General features: G+C 39.8%; 2 long non-coding RNA genes across 3 annotated transcripts in view; one reads left to right on the forward strand and one right to left on the reverse strand.

Annotated features, from left to right (window-relative positions):
- Positions 1 to 3590: 3590 nt before the first annotated feature.
- Positions 3591 to 15261, reverse strand: LOC106964326 (uncharacterized). Of its 2 annotated transcripts, XR_001428387.1 has the most exons (6): positions 15173 to 15261; positions 14201 to 14273; positions 13902 to 14006; positions 12723 to 12816; positions 10226 to 10291; positions 3591 to 4637 (listed from the first exon to the last, which is right to left on the reverse strand). It is a non-coding gene; the product is annotated as an uncharacterized LOC106964326 (long non-coding RNA). The 2 variants fall into 2 exon arrangements; XR_001428386.1 differs by lacking the exon at positions 3591 to 4637 and having other exon boundaries at positions 9642 to 10291.
- A 2200-nt stretch (positions 15262 to 17461) lies between these two features.
- Positions 17462 to 18256, forward strand: part of LOC106964327 (uncharacterized) — a 24233-nt gene continuing 23438 nt past the window's right edge. The window contains exon 1 of the long non-coding RNA XR_001428388.1: positions 17462 to 17471. This is a non-coding gene — a long non-coding RNA (uncharacterized LOC106964327). The remainder of the gene's footprint in view (positions 17472 to 18256) is intronic.

Raw genomic sequence — 18256 nt, forward strand, 5'->3', positions numbered from 1 at the left:
TGAAAGACAGAAATGCAGTGAATGACTAACTTTCATTTCCTTTGTGACGGACAGGCTCTCAAATTCACTGTGGGAAACCTTCGAGTTGCCATAGAAACACCATACCATCTCTCAAAATGACAGACAATAGCAGAAATAAAAGGAGGGGGGTAAAATGTTTGCACACACCGTTGCAACTTTCTCATTTATGTAGAAATAAATCAGGAAGGAATCAAAACTCAGTGCTACGGACTTAAACAGAAAAAAAAAGGGCTTAAGATCAAAACAAAAACCATACCTGTTGAACTTTTTATATGATATAATATGATTAATACATGTAATGGTTGATAAGTATTTTTATGTGATTGATTGGCCCAGTCAAAGTCTAGACTTAAATCCAACCGGGAATCTGTGGAAAGATTTGAAAAATCAATGTTCCTCGCCATCTGATCTTGTTAAACTTAAAAAAAAAAAGAAAAAAAAGACAAGAAATGTGGTTCTGCATAATACCAACTCAGGGGGCTGAAGAGAAATGAATCCCAAAGGTTTGTAGATTTTATAAAATACATAGAATTGTGTTGTTTTAACAAACCAAAATAAAAAAATAAAAAAAATAAAAAGTTTGCAAGGCACTGTATGGGTCCCCACCAAGCCTGAAACTGCAAGTGTCAGGAGAAAGAAAGAAGGGAGGAATTAAATGATGACAAAGTGGCTGTGATGTATAAATACCTCTGGGTAATGTGAGGACAAAACCCAGCAGGAAGCAACAGAAACCACTTCAACTATTGTTTGAGGCTCTGAGTTTACTTGCATAGGAGGAATAATTCGCCTACTGGGAGAAATTTAGTAAAAATCCGTTCTGTCATGCAATTCTCAGCCAATAAAGTCAAATTCTTTGTGAAGGCAGAGTGAACAGACACCAGCCATCCTAAAAAAAAATCTACTTTGTTGGTGCCAGATAAATAATTAACCAAAAGGCTCTCAAAAGAAGAACACTCTGGGGCCACAGGGTAATGACTGTTTAGTTTACATGTGCATGATTATGCCTTTTACTCTCACTCTCAGCAGGGCCGGACCCCCATTGAGACACCGGATCACAAAGGTCAACAACAATTGGCTTGTCATTCCGTGGGTTTCCATAGTTACCGTGTGGGCTGCCGGGGCCGCCGGGATCATTTTCATCACAGAGTTCGTCCTGGCTAGGGCTAATTGCCGTGTTTGTGCTGGTGTCAGTGCTAGGGCAGTCTGCCATCGCAAAGCAAATATCAGCGCTGCTGGTCAAACAGCGTTCTTCACTACGAACTCAGGAAGATGCGACCGCGTACTCGGGGAAGACAATGTTTTGCAGTTGTTAAGTGTGCCAGCTTCAATTTGAGTGGCTAAATCGTGGTGGTGTTTATGTAGTTATGAGCGCACGCGCAATTTTCCGCCTGCAAAATGTCTCAAAATTCACATCAGACTTGCCAAAACTATTCACTCCATTTATTTTTTTTTGGAAAAAACCGAAATGTAATCAAATCTGAGAGCATCAGGTTTTTCTAATTATTTTCAACTCTGCGGTTTGGCTTATTTTTAAACAAGCTCACCGCCGATATAAACTGAAACTGTCTTCTGAAAATGGATGTAATCACACTCTAACTCTATTCAGTCTTTGTTCTTGTTTTCAATATTCCCAAAGAATTTCAGCATTCACAGTCCAGACACTGAGTGAAAATAATTCTGCCTTCTAGACCTCCATCCATCTCTCCATTGTCTAAACCCGTTTATCAGTAAAGGGTCATGGGGGGGTTAGGCCCATCCCCAAACCAAGAGACGAGCTTTACCTTGGGACAGGTCGCAAGTGCATCAGAGGGCAACACAGGACAAACAACTATACACACACACTCATACCTGGGAGGGGGGGGCAATTCAGAGCAAACAATTTACCTAAGAGTAATATTTTTGTGCTTTGAGAGGCAGCCGGATCCCGTCCAGACATGGGTTACGTGTTTCTATCGGTGAGCACAGTGTGATGACAGAAGGGATCAGGGATAAACACTGTGATGGATCTGAGCCTTTAAGATTAGATTAAACAGTTCATGGTATCAAGCCTAATACCGTGATCAAAACAAAAGGAGAAAAAAAATGAAAACCGAATCCCCAAAAGAAGGCTGCTGAGGGCTCTGCACTCATACTCAGTAATCATGTTCAAGTTACAAGGTGCTTGCCTCAGGTCTGCAAAACAATCGGTCATAAATGATATAGTAAACAGTTATATCCATTCAATTATACGCCGCTGAGCAATGAGCACTGCTGTGGGGACAAAGCCGCAGGGCAGCTGTGCACAAATGGATGCACAGCATTTCATTTATATGCATTATCTCCTTTAATTTAACATTTTCTCGCTGATCTCCCCAAAGAGTTTCTGAAGGCTGCATCAATGGGGCTTTCTAGACACGTGAATCGCACTCTTAAACTCAAATTCGCAGGCTGAGAAATGCCGGAATGAAATTTTCATTCTGCCCTGAATAGTTTAGCAAAACCACAAGTTAAGAAATTCAAGGGCAGCTTTTTTGCTAGAACATAATAATTTGACAACTTTGAGGTGCTCAGAAGGAATGCAGTAGTTGCAAATAAGCACAAAATATGTGCACCGAATCTGTCTTTCAGTGGGGGCACTCAATCCTGTTCGACTTCTAACCCATAAAACTTGATTTACTTTATCGATTGACAAATTTTGCAAAAACAGATTAAATTTATATTTAAAAGGAAGTTAGTTTTTTTTTTAATTTTATTTAATGTCATATTAAAGCACATACTTAAGTATGTTTCAAAGCAAAATAAAACTGAAAACCTAAACAAAAACAAAATAAGTGTAGCTTTTAGATAGAAACGGACCAGAATGTGTAGCAAAGCATAGCAGCTATCATTTTTAGCTTTTCTCAATTTACTATGCGCTTTTTACTGCTGAAACGTATTTAAGATATTTGTTTAAGTTTTATCCAACAATGGTTTCAAAAGAATTAAACCTGCTCAAATGAAAACAGAACTATTTAATATTTATTTAACTAAAATGCATGTTCAGATGCTGAAAAAAAAAATCAAAGAGTAAACAGCTATTTGACATTTAATTCCTTTTTTTCTTTATCCTCTGTGACATATTTTATACTGGTTCTCCTCAATTTGACGTTGCCTTTATTTTATTGAGTAATGGTGGGTGAGATCATAACCAAAGAGCATAACAGAAAAAAAAAAAACAAAAACAAAAAACTACTAAATACAAGGTAGGAAGATCCCTTCTAGGGAGGAGGGATGAATGCAAAGTTACCCACCAACTGATTGATGCAATCAGTTGGTGGGTAACTTTTTCCATTATATGATCACCTTGACCATGTTGTGCTATATCTACAAGGGCATTTGGACTGAATATATCCCAATTGACTTTTTAGCTAAATTTGGAGTTTAGGCAACTGAACACGTTTCTCTTGCAGTCACGTTCATTATAAGTTGGTTCTACATGGGAGGAAATACGAGTTGACTCCAACCTACCAATGCTGTTTAAACCAACAACTTAAGAATTAAGATGTGAGTTGAAGAGGGGGGGGAGCCAGACAGAGCTGTGAGTGTGTTATTGAGTCGACTTCAGCTTCTATAGTGGTGATGGCTGCACTCTGCCAGCACCACCATGTGGTCAGTAATTGAAGGGCATGACGAAAAAAAAAAACTTCTAAAACTGATTATCTTTGTTACGGGTGTTACGTTCGGTGCTCTAAGCCGGCGCATCCCTATATAAGCAACAGGATGTCCTCAGTAAATCTGAAGTTGACTTGAAATCGCCCTTTAGTGATCAAACCAAACCGGGAGCGTATTTAGCAGGAAACGGATGGACAATCCACGTGAGAATGCTCAAAATTGTTTTAAATGCTAGCAATGAAGCAGACACGTATAAATCAGCGCAACATGATGATGATGTTTTCGTCTCTTACCAAGTAAAGTGCCCAACTCCCGTTCATCTAGCACTGAGCCAAACTGCGTGTCTTGTCCCGGTGAGAAGAGAGGTGGACGGTAACTGGAAATGAAGAGGAGCTGGAGATGAAATATCCTTACAGCTTATTTGTCTCTGCGACTGACGACCACGTTCAAAAATAATTGTAATTAAAAAAATAATAATAATAATAAAAAAACAACAAAAAAAGAAAACTCCTTGTGTCTCTACAGGGATTCCTCTGTGCTCTGTCTCGTCCCTCCGGAGCCAAGTGTGCTATTTCTGCCCCCACGGGGAAGCGCTCACCGGGACCAAGCCGCCCGGCGCGCGGTGGTTCGTAATCGGACACCGCACTGTCGCGCTGCGCCACGCACCGAATGCCTTCACTCCGTGTCGCGTTTGGCTTTTAATCAAAAGAAGCACTTGCACCTTGAAAACGCAACAAAAAAGAAGACGAAAAGAAAAAAAAAACTTTTATATCTCAGCTATATTGGCTGCTTGTGCAAAGAAAAGAAGAAGAAGAAAAAAAAAACCCACAGCCAGAGGAGCGGAGGTGGGCGCTGTGTCCACAATGCTGCTTTCAGTTAAAGCTGCGCAGCTCAGGAGCAAGGTTTTTGTTAGCTGAGCACTGCGCCCCCACTTCGCGCGTCCACTCCGGCGGGGAGGAGAGACGTGGCAGCGACGCACAGCTGTCCTGCAGGTGGAGAGGAAAATAAGTGAAGACCTTACAACGATGGAGCAACAAGTGGATTGACGGATATTTGTTAAGCCAGATTTTTATTGTGATATATTGAGAGCAAAGTCACATTTAATCTGGTTAAAGGTCAGCACCATGGGAACGCTTCATGGAACCGCGGGAGTGTTAAAGAATGGTGTGCGTTGGTGCTGTAGAGCGGAGAAAAGCTTCACATTCATCTGAACATGCACTGCGCGCATGTTCAGATGAATAAATGTTCTTTTTTTAAATAAAAAAAAATTAAATATTATTAGAGAAGTTAGTCTTTCGCGCATATCTACAACAGCCGCCCTCTGGTCAGATGAAAACAGAGGCATGTTCTATATGTTAAATTTTAAGTGAGGCTGAAAACGAAAACCTGAAAACACCACAACCACTGTGGAACATGGTGATGGGAGCATCATGCTGTGGGTACGTCCTTCAATACAGGGCGCAGACGACGAAAACAGGAGGAAGATTTTGCTAAAGATACAACCAGGGCTAAAACTGGATGATTTAGATCACGCATTCGTTACAAAAGGGCCACTCAAAGTCACAAATGTGAATATTTAAACCCCTTAGAGCCCACAGTTGCTTTTAGAAGTCAACAAAAACAACTTTTATTGTGGCATTTCACAAATCTGACTTCAAGGAAGAGAGGCAAGAATAATACAAAAATATATTTTTTTAAAATTTCTAAAAAAAAAAATGTTGTTTGCAGTTTGGACGAATGTGTTCTTGTCAGACAAGACCGAGGTTGAACTTTCTGGTCTACATGTACAATACTGGAAAGCTAGCACCACACACAACCCTGAACACATCACCCCCCCCCACACCACCACCACTGTGAAATAGTGGCTGCATCTGCGGAGATGCTGTTCTTTAGCAAGAGCAGGAGGGCTGGTCACTAGTTGATGTGGGCAGGGTGGACATGAAAACAAAGTAAGGAAAAACTGTTAGAGGAAAAACACCCTAAACATACTGCCACTCCATGTGACTACACGTTCACTTCCAATCAAATAGTTTTAAATCAAGTTATAGCGACGCGTTGGAATGACCCTGCAACGTCCAGACCTGTAGTCAATTCACAAAATCTGTGGTGAACAAGCGCCACTCTGGACCGGTGTCACCTGGAATAAACAACGAAGGGTTCAAGAAAACAGAGAAAGCTAACAATGAGGCTTAGCTCTTCATCCTGTCTGACTGACCCTGAGCTGTTTTGCTCAAGAAGAACGAGCAAAAAAATGTAACAGTCTGCATCTATAAAGCTGGCAGAGAGACGCCACAAAATCCTTGCAGCTCTGCTGTATTGCCATCAAGGTTGGTGCTGTAAAAGACTGACGCAAATCCACACCAATCTTTTCAGATTTTCACTTGACGAACAAGCTCGAAAGCCGTGCAGCATTTCCCTCCCGCTTCACAATCGCACGCCGTCAAAAACCGTGCAAATGAACACGTTGAAATTCCGTAGACGTCGCCGTGCCGTTTCTAATAGGGCCTACGGCAATAGGAGAACGGCGGCGTCGGCCGGATGCGACGCTGCGTGTTCCAACGGCGAGATCTCCGGATGCCGTTCATCCTCTAATGATTGAATGCTCTGAAATGAACACCTCGCCATCAAGCTGGAAAGACCCGCAGCATCGAGGCTTTGACAGACAGCTTGTTTCTGTCTCTTTGATGGACACACAGCGGCGTCACCAGCAGCTTGTTAATGCGACTCTGTGTTAAACAGGAACGTGCCTTTGTGGATGCCTCTGCTCCCGTGTACCCACATCTAAATTCAAATCAGGTCATTTTCATAAAAATGCTGCTGCCCACATGGGGGAAGTAAAGCTGAGATTTACATTTCAAGTGGCCTCTCTGCAACTCTGGGAAACGCGTAGGGGAACCTTTCCTTATCTGTGGTGGATGCAGGGAGAGAGAGCAGATATGCTGGATATTAAAGCAGACTGGCTGAAGATATGTCAAGCTAAAGGCATCCATGATTTAGGAATAAAGATATCTTGCCGAAAGAAAGACGGTTTGTGTGAGCACTACCAGAATTGACTTTGCACTAGAAAAATCAACTCAATTGTGTGTATACTTTCATTCATTCTAAGCGCCGTGACCTCCAGAACTTTTTTTTTTTCTCTCTCCTCGCATCAATTGAATTTCTCTCCCTTTTACGCTGCATGGCTTGCTCTCTTTCACAATAGATGTTTTACTCCCTCATGGCCAAACTCACAGAGCTCCAGCTCAACTTCAGAATGAGGCTTTAGTAGCCTGGCTCCACACAGTGAGCAGAATTCATCAGTAAAAACAATGGAGTGGCTTTGAACGCGCCATCAGACACAGAGATGGATGACGGTACATTAGCCCATGATTGGAGCCATGAGACGGATGGAGACAAAGATACGGCTGCTCTCAGGTCTTTGGAGTTGTGTATGTTGTTGTATTGCTGGGCAGAAGCCTCCCCACAGTTCACCTTATCGCCATAAATCATGTCCCTATGCTGGGTTTCATCCTGCCGGTTTCTGCACCGAGTCGATGACTCTCGCTGAATTTATTTCAACCAAAAAAAAAGGTCAAACAATGTAAATATTTTTGTTAATTTTGTCAACAACAACCTTCACATACAGCCATATTCTCAACAGGATGACTTCAATTAGAGCGTATTTGTGTATTGGAAAAGTCTGAACTAGGGGTCAGCAAACTTTTCAATAAAAATTTTGCTCCTCTATTGCAAAAATAAATATAACAAAAAAGAATCAGTAAACTTTTGCAAAAGAAAGAAAAAAAACACAGGAATGTAAGCAGCCCACTTGAAATACAAAGCATCTACTTTGTAAATGAAAAACATTAATTTACTTTTAAAAGCCTTGCACTATTGAACCCATTCTCTTGTAGATGCTCTATACAGATAAAGCATAAAAACAGACAGAACAAAAGCCATCCTTTCTTATTGCCTTTGAATTAAAAACAATTCAGATTTGATTTTTGTCAAGAGTCACAGTGTAGAGGTCAGAGAGCCATAATAGGCTCTGGAGCTGCAGATTTTAGACCCCCTGACCTCGACCTACGGTAAATCTAATTGAGATTTTCTTTTTGCAAGGCTCAAAAACTGATGTTCACTGACTTACACTGTCCAATCTGACTAAGCTTAAATTACTTAGTAAACCCAAACAGGCAGTAGGTCACACCTCAACATGCAAAAAGTAAGTAGAGAAAAGTTCAATAAAATATAAATAAAATGGTTAGTCGACGTTTGTGGTTCTCAAATTGCAAAACACGGAAACGTTCGCAGGGTCTCAATATTCTAACATTGCGCTGTAGGTTCAAAGACATTAATTATTCCGACGCATTCTCTCTCATTTCTGTTTATTTGTCGTTTTGTGTACCGACTGTAAGCTCTTGCACTGGCAATGAATTATGTGCATGTTATTAGTGACTGTAAAGAGCGATTGAAGGAGGAGACGCCAACAGCCGGCCAAGTTCAGTGCTTTCGTGCCAATCCTTAGTTGACCGTAGCCAAGACCCCATATTCCTTCTGTCAAACAGGCCATCTGTCATGCTGTTTTCTGCCATATCATGTCCCAGGTCAGCCCACACCTTGCAAACACATTCGGCCAATCATAACCACCAACGGGGACGTAGAAAATATGCCCTCTCACTGACACACAGAGAGAATATTTTCACACGTTGAGGCTAAAATACAACGGCTGCAAAAAAAAAAAAACAAAAAAAAGAAAAAATGAGTGACACTTGAGGTTTTGCCCGACTCGGGTTGCAAACGAAGGTGAAGGTGCAGGTGAGGTAAGGGGAGCAGGAGACGGCGTTTAAAGACAGGGCAGGGGTGCATGACTATGAAAAGATAGTGAGGGTGAGGGAGAAGAGCTGGCCAGCTGTGAAAGACTGCAGTCATTCCTCACTCTCAGCTCCATACCTGCAGACTCAATGAGCCGTTCCCGTGCTGCAGCAGGGCCAAAGCCGTGCGATTTCTCAGGCTCATTCAGCCTTGCCACGCCTTGCAGAAACAGACGCACCCAGGGCCTTGTAGTGCCAAGACTCTGCAAATCTACTTCCCCCCGCTACGATTCGCCGAGTGAAAGATTGAGCAATGACACCGTGACATTTAAGGGTGTCGGATCATGTGTCAGGCGAGCGCGAGCTCGTCGGTGTCACCAACAGCAACAATGTTTTAGATTTGGATTTATCAAATAAGTAAATGAGATAATGCTTAAATATTCTTGTATTCAGTCATACGGCCTGGTTTTGTGGCGTTCCTAAATTTTCTGCATCCTATTCAGAACCAGGTCATGAAGGCCAGAGTGAGTGCAGAGGTCTGCAGATGTTCATTATATCCTGTCATATTTTCAGGCAGACACAAGGGTTCTTCGGCAAATCAAGAGATGTAAATTTTCCAGCGGATTTCGGTTCCGACCAGATGCGTTTAATGAGGGGATAGATGTGTCCAAAATCACCTTTTAAAACATGGAGAAGAACAAAAGCTGAAAAACAAATTACAGTGAATATCACTTTTTTTTTGACACCACTTGGAAAACAGGTGTAAAAAGCATCCAAGTATTTGTTTAATCAAAATCTCAAGCGGCCCATTAATTGATGCTCTTGGCTAATTTTCAGCGTGGTGATCCGTTTGTGGATCTGGATATATATTTTCAATCATTCTGATGTCAAAGGTCCCAACTCGGCTTCTTCATCTTCACCATAAGTGCCAATAAATGTGTCAGAAACTGTAACAGTGACTCTGCTCCTCAACGAGCCCCTCTTCTATGAAGAGCATTTTTATTTCTTAGCATCGTTCAGTAAAAGAAATAACCCTCCAAAATCTCTCAAAACACTTTTGACATGTGTGAAGAAGTTGAATCATTATATGCCATGGATGAGCTCTAAAACTCTTCTGAAGCATAGTTATCACATTTTTTTTTTTTTTAAACACACTCCACTCCGAGGCTTTTTGTTGTGTTTTATGTAAAAGTAAAGAGGTTTACTGGTTAATCTCTATGGAAGACTTCCATCTCGTAGCATTAAATCCAAATGAGAAAAAGCAATCAACCATCAAGAAACGAAAACAATCCTAGTCTACGTAAACAACACAATAATCGTTGGAAATTTAATCTGAATTTTCACATACACTCCAGAGCTTTTGAAAGGGCCTTGAGTTGAGGTATGACGACATGCACTCCAGCAGATAACGTTCCTGAGATTGCCAAAACATGCAATATTTATGATTCGGAAGTGTTGTGATCAAGAACCTGTCTCGATGAATGTCGCTGCATTGCATCGCAGCATCCTTTAATGTCAAGTTAAGCAATCTCATTCTGCCAGTCGTAAACTCAGTAAGCTTTCGAAATGTAATTAATTTATGAGTAGTGTTAAGCCCTGAATGCACAATTGTCTTTTTACTCCTACTGAATGATTACACGTCTCAGACCTTATATAATAGAGAAGCTACTCTCCTGGTAATGGATAGTCTCACTTCAGATTTTGATTTGGAATATTGTAAGATTAATTGCAGGGTTGGGGAAGTTAATAAAAGCAGCTTCGGTACTGAATGTGCAAACTGCAACCTGTATATTTTCCAAAGCCTCTTCCAGCTCGGGCTCAGAGCCTGGTGATATCCCTTCAGGCAGCTTCTGCAATGAGACGCCTCAGACAGTGAGAGACACAGAATTGGAGTCGTAACAGAATCAACACAAAAATATGCTGGAACCACGTAACAAAAAAAAAAAAAAACACAACAAAAAACAGAAAAACATTGCATTTAATGTAAATACAGAATTAAAATAATGCCAACATGATGTTGAGAAGGCAGTAAGAACATGCAATAGAACCGAACGAATGGGAAACCTACTTTATTGGCAGAGAAAGTTAACTTTCTCTGCCAATAAAGTAAGTTTGTCTGTGGATACTGTATGGAGCTGAAAGTATTGGTGTGTAGGATACGGGACATGTATATGTGGTTCCGACTGAGCTGTTGAGAATCCGGTTACTTTAACAGCACCCAGCGGTGCGTAGGCCCTCACTGATGTAAACCTGAGCTGTCCAAGCTTGGAGTGCACGAAACAATAAAAAGAAACTGCGCCGACTCCAAAATATCTCTTACCTGCGTGTGTAAAAAAAAAAATATATATATATATCTCAAGATACCACTGCTTCTCAAACATCTCAGCATTCACAGCAAAAGAGAAATTCATCCAAAATTGGTCCAAACATTAAGCCTGTCGCTGATAACAAAATTAGGCTGTCAGTTTGCGGAAAGTCAGCGACTTCCTGGCTTGTTTCTTCACAAATTTTTTCGTTTCAGAAAATGGAAGAAACGACAACACATTCCTATTTTCTATTTTTTCCCTCCCTTACTCACAGCTTTTTGTTTCGAGAAACCAAAAGCCTGTAATTAGGGTATGTTACGAGCTTTCGGGGAAAACACTTTACCAGCAAAGACAGAGCAAATTAGGATTTAGTTCGATACCCAAAGGTACCGTTCTCATAAAATGACCAACTAAGATACAGAAGCATTCCTTCGGGTGTACCTTCGCTGTGTTTATGCAGATGAATGAGATTCCGTATTGTTCAGAGTTAATATTTTCTTTATATTTAAACCCGTATTCTTGCTTAAACAGATGAAACATGTCTATAGCGAGGGAAAATAATGCTTGAAGAGATGGACCCAATTGCCACTGCTCACAACATCAATAAGGAAGTTTACTTCATCTTTATCCTACCCTTGGTGTGTCTGGCCCTCATCAGTCTGTTATAATGGTCTCTGGATGTGTTATATAGTAGTTTTAGGGCAGAATCCATCCAAAAGGTAGTGAGCAAATGGACAGGAGTGAGGTAATAAAATGCAGGGCCAGAGTCCAGGGGGTCATCTCTCATTTTCTGCTGATATTCTGGCTGGACGTATTTGTCTTTGTCCTCCCCTCTGTGGTCCATGATGGATAGCAAAAAGAATATGGCTGATGGTGAAATATTTCCTCTTCTTTTAGGGTCTTCTTTTTCTTTTTTTCTTTTTTTTCCCCCCGAAGATCACCATTAGCAAAGTGGCAAAGTTAAGGGTTGGAGAGATGAACTCTGTGAAATTCAATCATGGGAATTGAAGGTTTGGAGGCGTGAGGCCTTGGCCCCATGGGCGGCTTGGGAGATTGCCTCAGATTAATTAATGTCAAAAAATGGAGCAGGTTCAGGCCGTAGAGCACAATTAGATATGGGACTGCTGGGCATGATGTTCACTATTCAGTGTGGGGAAAAAAAAAAAAAAAAAGGAGAAGAAGAGGTGATGCCTGCTGATATTTCCCCCTGTGTGTGCGAGGAGGACATTTCAAATTTGGAGTTAGTAATTTCGAGCATTGAGAAGTTATTTAAGTGGAAATGGTTTGGGCAAAATCTGCCCATGGCTAAGCAGACAGAAAAATACAGACGCTTATGACTGTACTCAAGTTGCATAACCATACAATGAAAAGTAAGCAGAACCATCTCTGTCTCCTGTAAAATACAACACGCTGAGGGTTAAGTGGTGGTTAAAAGGCGGATAACATTCAGTTAGAATGTACAGATGTTTTTTTCTAAAGCTTGAACTATACAATCAGTTTGGGTTTCTGTGTAAATACATCCCAAACCTCTGCAGTCAGTGTGGCTTCGACTTTATCTCGTTCCTGATATTTCAAAATTCGACCTAACCCTCAAGCAAATTCGCATTCAACTCCAGTCGCGTCCTCAACTTTTTGGGCACAGACAGCACACCGCTTTATGAGCAGCCTTAGATTAGGCAGGTGAATAAGCTGCATCCTGCTCCATTTAGTCCACGGGGAACTGGAATAAATCGTTCATCACTTTTCACAGGGAACAAAAATAAATCCTCCAGTTTTCAGCTCCGGAAAAGCCATTTGTTTGCTTCAGCACCATCCTGCGGTTGCGGGTGACTGCACCGACCTCTCACCACATGGCGCTCACTGTCCTCTCGAGTGCACACATCCACACACCTCTGTGCTCCCAAACAGAGGGGCACAAGGATCACGGTAATATTTCACACAAAAAACACACACGAGATCTTCGTCTCCGCTCTACCTGATTTGACTTGCGCTTCCGTTCCTTGGACGCAGATCAAATTCCAGAAGAACCAGAGATTTTGTCTTGCACAGCAACACAAAGTAGCAAAGGACTGGGAAGTAGAAGAGAAGTGATATAAGGTTTTCAATTTTTTTTTCCACAAACAGAAAAAGCTGGAATTTTCTAATTAAAAAATGTGGTGTGCACATTTGTGTGCACATCAGTCACCATATTAGTAACGCAGGTTATGCAACAGTATCTCAAGCTTTGAATATGTCATTGAATCCTATGCAATCCTTTAACCTGAAAATGAAAAGGCTGTAGCACAACTTCAAGCCTACCAACACATGGCAACTCACCTGTGCTAAAAGACCACCCGAAGAGCCAACAGGCCTGTGGAGCAGCTGCAAGGAGGAACCTGTCAACAGCAAACCTTTTTCTGATGCACTCCACAAAAAAAGCAATAAGAAATCATATTCATATTTATTGCTTTGCAGAAGCAAAGCAAAATCGCATGTGTGGCAGAAAACCTACACCGCACATCATCCTGAACACCACAGACCATAGGAACGTCTCCACAGGAAAAGAGCAGTAGGTCATTCTACAAAGAATTAAATCAGGGATACTGACTATAGACACAAGGCAGTCTAATTCAGATTTTGATTCAACCACAAAGTTGTTTATCTTCCACGTCATAATTATGCACAATTCCGTTTTAAAACACAGAAGCTTTTAGCTGCAAGATAGCACGTTGAAAAAAAAAAATTATATATTTTGCAAAGCACTATAAAGTAAAATAGCTTTTTGAAGACTGATTTCCATAAACGGCACCCAAGAGATAGCTGCCAACTCTTACAAAAGCAAGGAAAACATGTATAAAATGATGCTAATCAAACTCATTACTGGGATATTATAATATCTCATTATTCTCGGTAATCTACAGCCTGCTGTAATAACGAGCCTAGATGCAGAAAAGCTACTTATTAGAGAGCGCGCTCTATTAGAAATATAGATATCCATCATGTCTGCCCCTCTCCCGTAGTGGCCAGCTGCGAAGGACTGCAACGCGCTTTCCATGCTTCTCATGAGAAACGAACCTTGTTGACAGGTGGGGGGTCGGGGGGAGGGGGGGGGTGGGGGAGACGCCTCTGTGATTGTTTTCGTCCCACATTGGACAAGTTAATTAATTTCAATTACCGGCTTCTCGTGTTGAAGGCTAGAAGTCAGAGCTGGGAAGAATTTTGTCAAGAAGGTTGTCTCAGTTTTATTATTCCATTTATCAAAGAAGACATAGCCATACACCTGAGAGAGAGACAGTGAGAGAGAGAGAGAGAGAGAGAGCTGACTTTTATTTTTTTCCCTCTCACGCATGGCTGCTCTGCCTACAAAAATAAAAGGTTATGAAGCAAGAACAATCCAAAAAGCATTAGTTATTGGAGGAATCGGCTTGTTTTCCCAGAATTTTAGACCATTCTGGAAAAAAAAAAAAGCAATACCTTTATGACTTCTTCTTTGAAAGTTCCCTCACTCCAGGAGTCATTTTCAGCCTTTCCTATCTTTGAGACATGCCTTTGGAAAAGATGAAAGTAAATGTCTAAGCTCTTCAGTCAGGGTCAAGTCAAAATGGAGAGTGTTCAAATGTCTAAAAGCAGGAGTTTGAAGGAGAACAAGAGACTTTCAAAGGATTGTAATGGCTAAATTGGCAGCAGCAGCCATGCTGAATTATTTTGGACTAAATTAAGCGACGCTATCTGACTTCTTTTAAAGTATAACGTCTTTTTTCTATTAAAGCTCCCATGAATGTAACAACCGTCTAAGCTGAACAAACTGATCATCATGGATTAGGCAAAAAGCTTGAGTGCTGGTAAAAATAGAAAGACACATGAAAAACTTTGAAACAATATGGACAGAATTGGCAAAAAGGCAAAGAGAGTGCAAACTTGTTAGATGTGTCATGGTGTCGAGCTTTCCCATTTTAATGTCCTTCAAAATTTTCCATTTTCATTTGATCAGAAACGATAAAAAATATCTTGTCTATCTGAATTAGCGTTCTGTTGATTTTCCCTGTGAGGCTGCATAGATCAGCAGGCAAGTTTTTGAGCAGAGGGATTAATTTATAGCGATTGTCATGTAAGAGAAAACTGAATACCACACTGAATGTTAATAGTTTACTGATATGTCGTTGTGACTCAGTGGTGAAGACTCTATTTATATACCACTTGTCCCTTAAACGTATTTCTAATTTATTTAATCTTTTTATAGTTGGTAATAATGCTTTAGTTTAAACATTTCTGTTGTAACTTTGCTTCACGTACTATCCCGAGTTTGTTTGTGTTAGCATTGTGTTGGAGTATACATCCATGCATAAGTTCTATGTAGAGCTAACGCTACTGAACTATTAAATAATTTAGGATTTTTCTTCTGTTACAAGATAAATTACTTCTGGCTGTTTCTTTGTTTATACTCACCGTTGTTTGTCCCTTTGTTCAAATCCTACATCCAGAACGGTTGTATTCAGGGGCCAGCCAAGCACTTCCTATTCGCCATATTGGTTTATGATGTCACTGATTGCATCACCAGGTACAACCAATTGGAGGGGTTTTCTTTTGTTTGTTGTCTTTAAAGCTTTTGAGTTGTACTATATTAAGTGTTTTATTTTTGGAGATTATTTATTTTTGTAAATGACTTTGTCAATAAGATTAATGATGCTCCTTTGTTTAGATTTTGTTGTTCGGTTTACCCTGATTATTAAAGGTACAGACTAATGAGGTGCAGTTGTGTTTTCAGCTCTGTGCCAAACCAATAAGATTTTGGCTACTGAAAGGTTTATAGGATGGCAGGGAACCAGGATGTCAGGAAATAAAATCCATTAAGAGGAAACGTAGACTGTCTGCTGATGCTGTTTACTTATCACTTTCCTTGACACTTTTACAACAGTACTTCACATCCATCTGGATATTTTTAACACTAATGCAGACTGCTTATGTCAGACCCAGCAGCCAGCCTTGGAGTTGTCATTTATTTGCCATTCCTGCCTACCTTTCCAGCATTTTAACAAAATACCAGCATGAATGAAATGCTATTGCTATACAAATTGATTGGGGATAAAATAAAATGTTAATGCTACTGGACTGTAGAGGTGAATGGGGGAAAAGTTATACTATTGAACAATTAATTAAACAATCAGTCAGTCTGACGTTATTCATTTACCTTCCAGTGAAAGGTTGTTATTATTATTGCTTACCAGGAGTTTATTTTTTTCCCTGTGCTGTGATTTATGCTTGAATCAAAGATGATGTACACAGAATCTAAATGCTATCAGAAAATCATCGTGAGCTACAAATAAGTGCATGTTTATTATTATAAATAACATATACTTCAATGTAGATACCGATTAGCCTGCCAACCAGCAACAAATATAAGGATAGACAATAGGAACACAAAGCTTAAGAATGAAACGATGTGTCTGAATATCTAATACTTTGATGTTTGGATGGGTGAGGTTTTGGGTTTAATTTACAATAACATATGAATTAAGTAGCAGTTTACTTGATGTGTTTGAGGCTCCCTAGTGAATAATAATGGGATGGACTCTCTGGATTTTCACAGAAAAAAAAAAAAAAATCTGTTCTTATGAGTGCTTGCAAAGAGAAGTCGCTGGAAGGTCACAGGCAGACAAACAGGGAAAGTGGACAAAACAAAACAAAATAAAGGAGACAAATACTTTCCTTGGTCCTGGTTGACCAGGCCAGGATGGAAAAGATGAATTTAGCTACATCTAGGCTCTAAATGAAGTAAGAAAGTCCAGAAGTAAATGGTTGATAAAAACGACTTAACCTTAAACAAAGCGGTGGTACTACAATTTAAGTAGCTCATAAGCAAATAAATACTCCAAACAAACAAATCATAGTTTTAATACCAGCAACACCATGATGCTAGTTAGTGTGCACCAAAGTCTGTCAATTTAAATGACCAACTCAATTCATTTCACTGATCATCAAAATCAAATAACATCAAACTTTTATCTGAAGATTAATTTTTAACCTTTGCATTTTTAAAATGCAATTACTGTAAACCAAAAAGAAGACATTTCTTATCATTTTCATTATATTTATTGAAAGAATAAGCATAAGCATGGTAATTTCTTTTTTTTTTTTTAGAGAAATAAAACCATCTCAAATTTAAATGGCGCACCTCTGGACTTAGAGAATGTGAATGAAGGACCCCTTCCAAAAAAAAAAAAAAAAAGAGATAAATGCAATCAATACCCAAAGGATCTCAAATATCTGCTGAATCCTCATGTGTCAAGAGGGATATTATTGTGATAGTCTAATTATGACCTTACTTAATGTGAACGTGTCCAAAGGGAAGCATAAGAAGGAAAGAGGGACCATGTGGATAGAAGAACTTGCAGATTTTGAGATTTTCCTTTTCATGCTGACCAGTGAGAGTATATGCATTATAGAGTGAGAGCATAAGCATATGAAAGTGAAAATAAATGTGTGCACGAGGAGAAAATATGTATGGGAGTATGCCAGAATGAATTATGGCCTACATGGGCCTCCATAGATGTGTAAACTGCTGTAGCAACACTTCCAAAAACCGATGAGACAGCAGAATTGTCACGAGGTTTCCTCCCTGCTCTCAAAATAACGGGGATAACTTATTGAATGTGGCAAACACAACAAGTTCACTGAGCCTTATGTCATCTCTGTTAGGTTTGTCTGCGTGAAGTCAAGCAGCAGCCATGGGAAAATGGAAAAAGACGTCAGGACCTCATTTAAACATGTAAAACCAAACATCATTAAGAACAAAAAAAATTAGTAGAACTTCCCTGGGAATTATTTCAACATTCAAAATCAGCTTCCTCAACCTCCATCAGTGTTCAATATCTGGTTCTGCATGTCATACGTTTTGCTAACAGTGAAAAAAAGGAATACCATTCTGGCTTCCTTTCACAGAATACAGTTAGCTTCTGGGGTGTTTTTTTTGTTTTTTTGTTTTGTTTTGTTTTTCTTCGCCAGTTTTCTTTGAATCATTTAAGACCAAGACTAATGAAAATTACAAGCTGTTTGCAACAGATTTAGAGAATTAATATTTATTTCCCATGCTTTATGTATAATTTAAGCATTCACCAGATTCATTAGCGCTTAGAGAGCAATAAAGCAGGGCTTCTGGACGCATTCCCTCTCAAACCAATAATTTCCAGAGTTTATATGATCAGAGTTTGCTAAGCAGTCCTCGATGGTGAGACCATTCCTAGATATGAAGCAGAAAAAATAAGTGTTAAAAAATGCAAAGGTTTTTCCTCAGTAAATGTATGTCTAATAGGATTTACTGACCTGAAATTCACACATGCAAAGACCAACAAAAACAAATTAGTCCATCCATGGACTGTAATAAAATGAAATGGCACAGGGAATAATTAAATAATTTTGAAATTTTTTTAATACAGTTTGAAAAAAAAAAAAAAAAAAAAAAAGGGTTAAAAACTCCCTTCCCATTTTTAAGGTTTTGCCAGCTGTTTTCTTTTTGGCCTTTGTTTTTAATTT

This window comes from Poecilia latipinna, unplaced genomic scaffold (assembly GCF_001443285.1).
Source record: "Poecilia latipinna isolate Pla-1442-1.1 unplaced genomic scaffold, P_latipinna-1.0 Scaffold66, whole genome shotgun sequence".
Classification (NCBI taxonomy): Eukaryota; Metazoa; Chordata; class Actinopteri; order Cyprinodontiformes; family Poeciliidae; genus Poecilia; species Poecilia latipinna.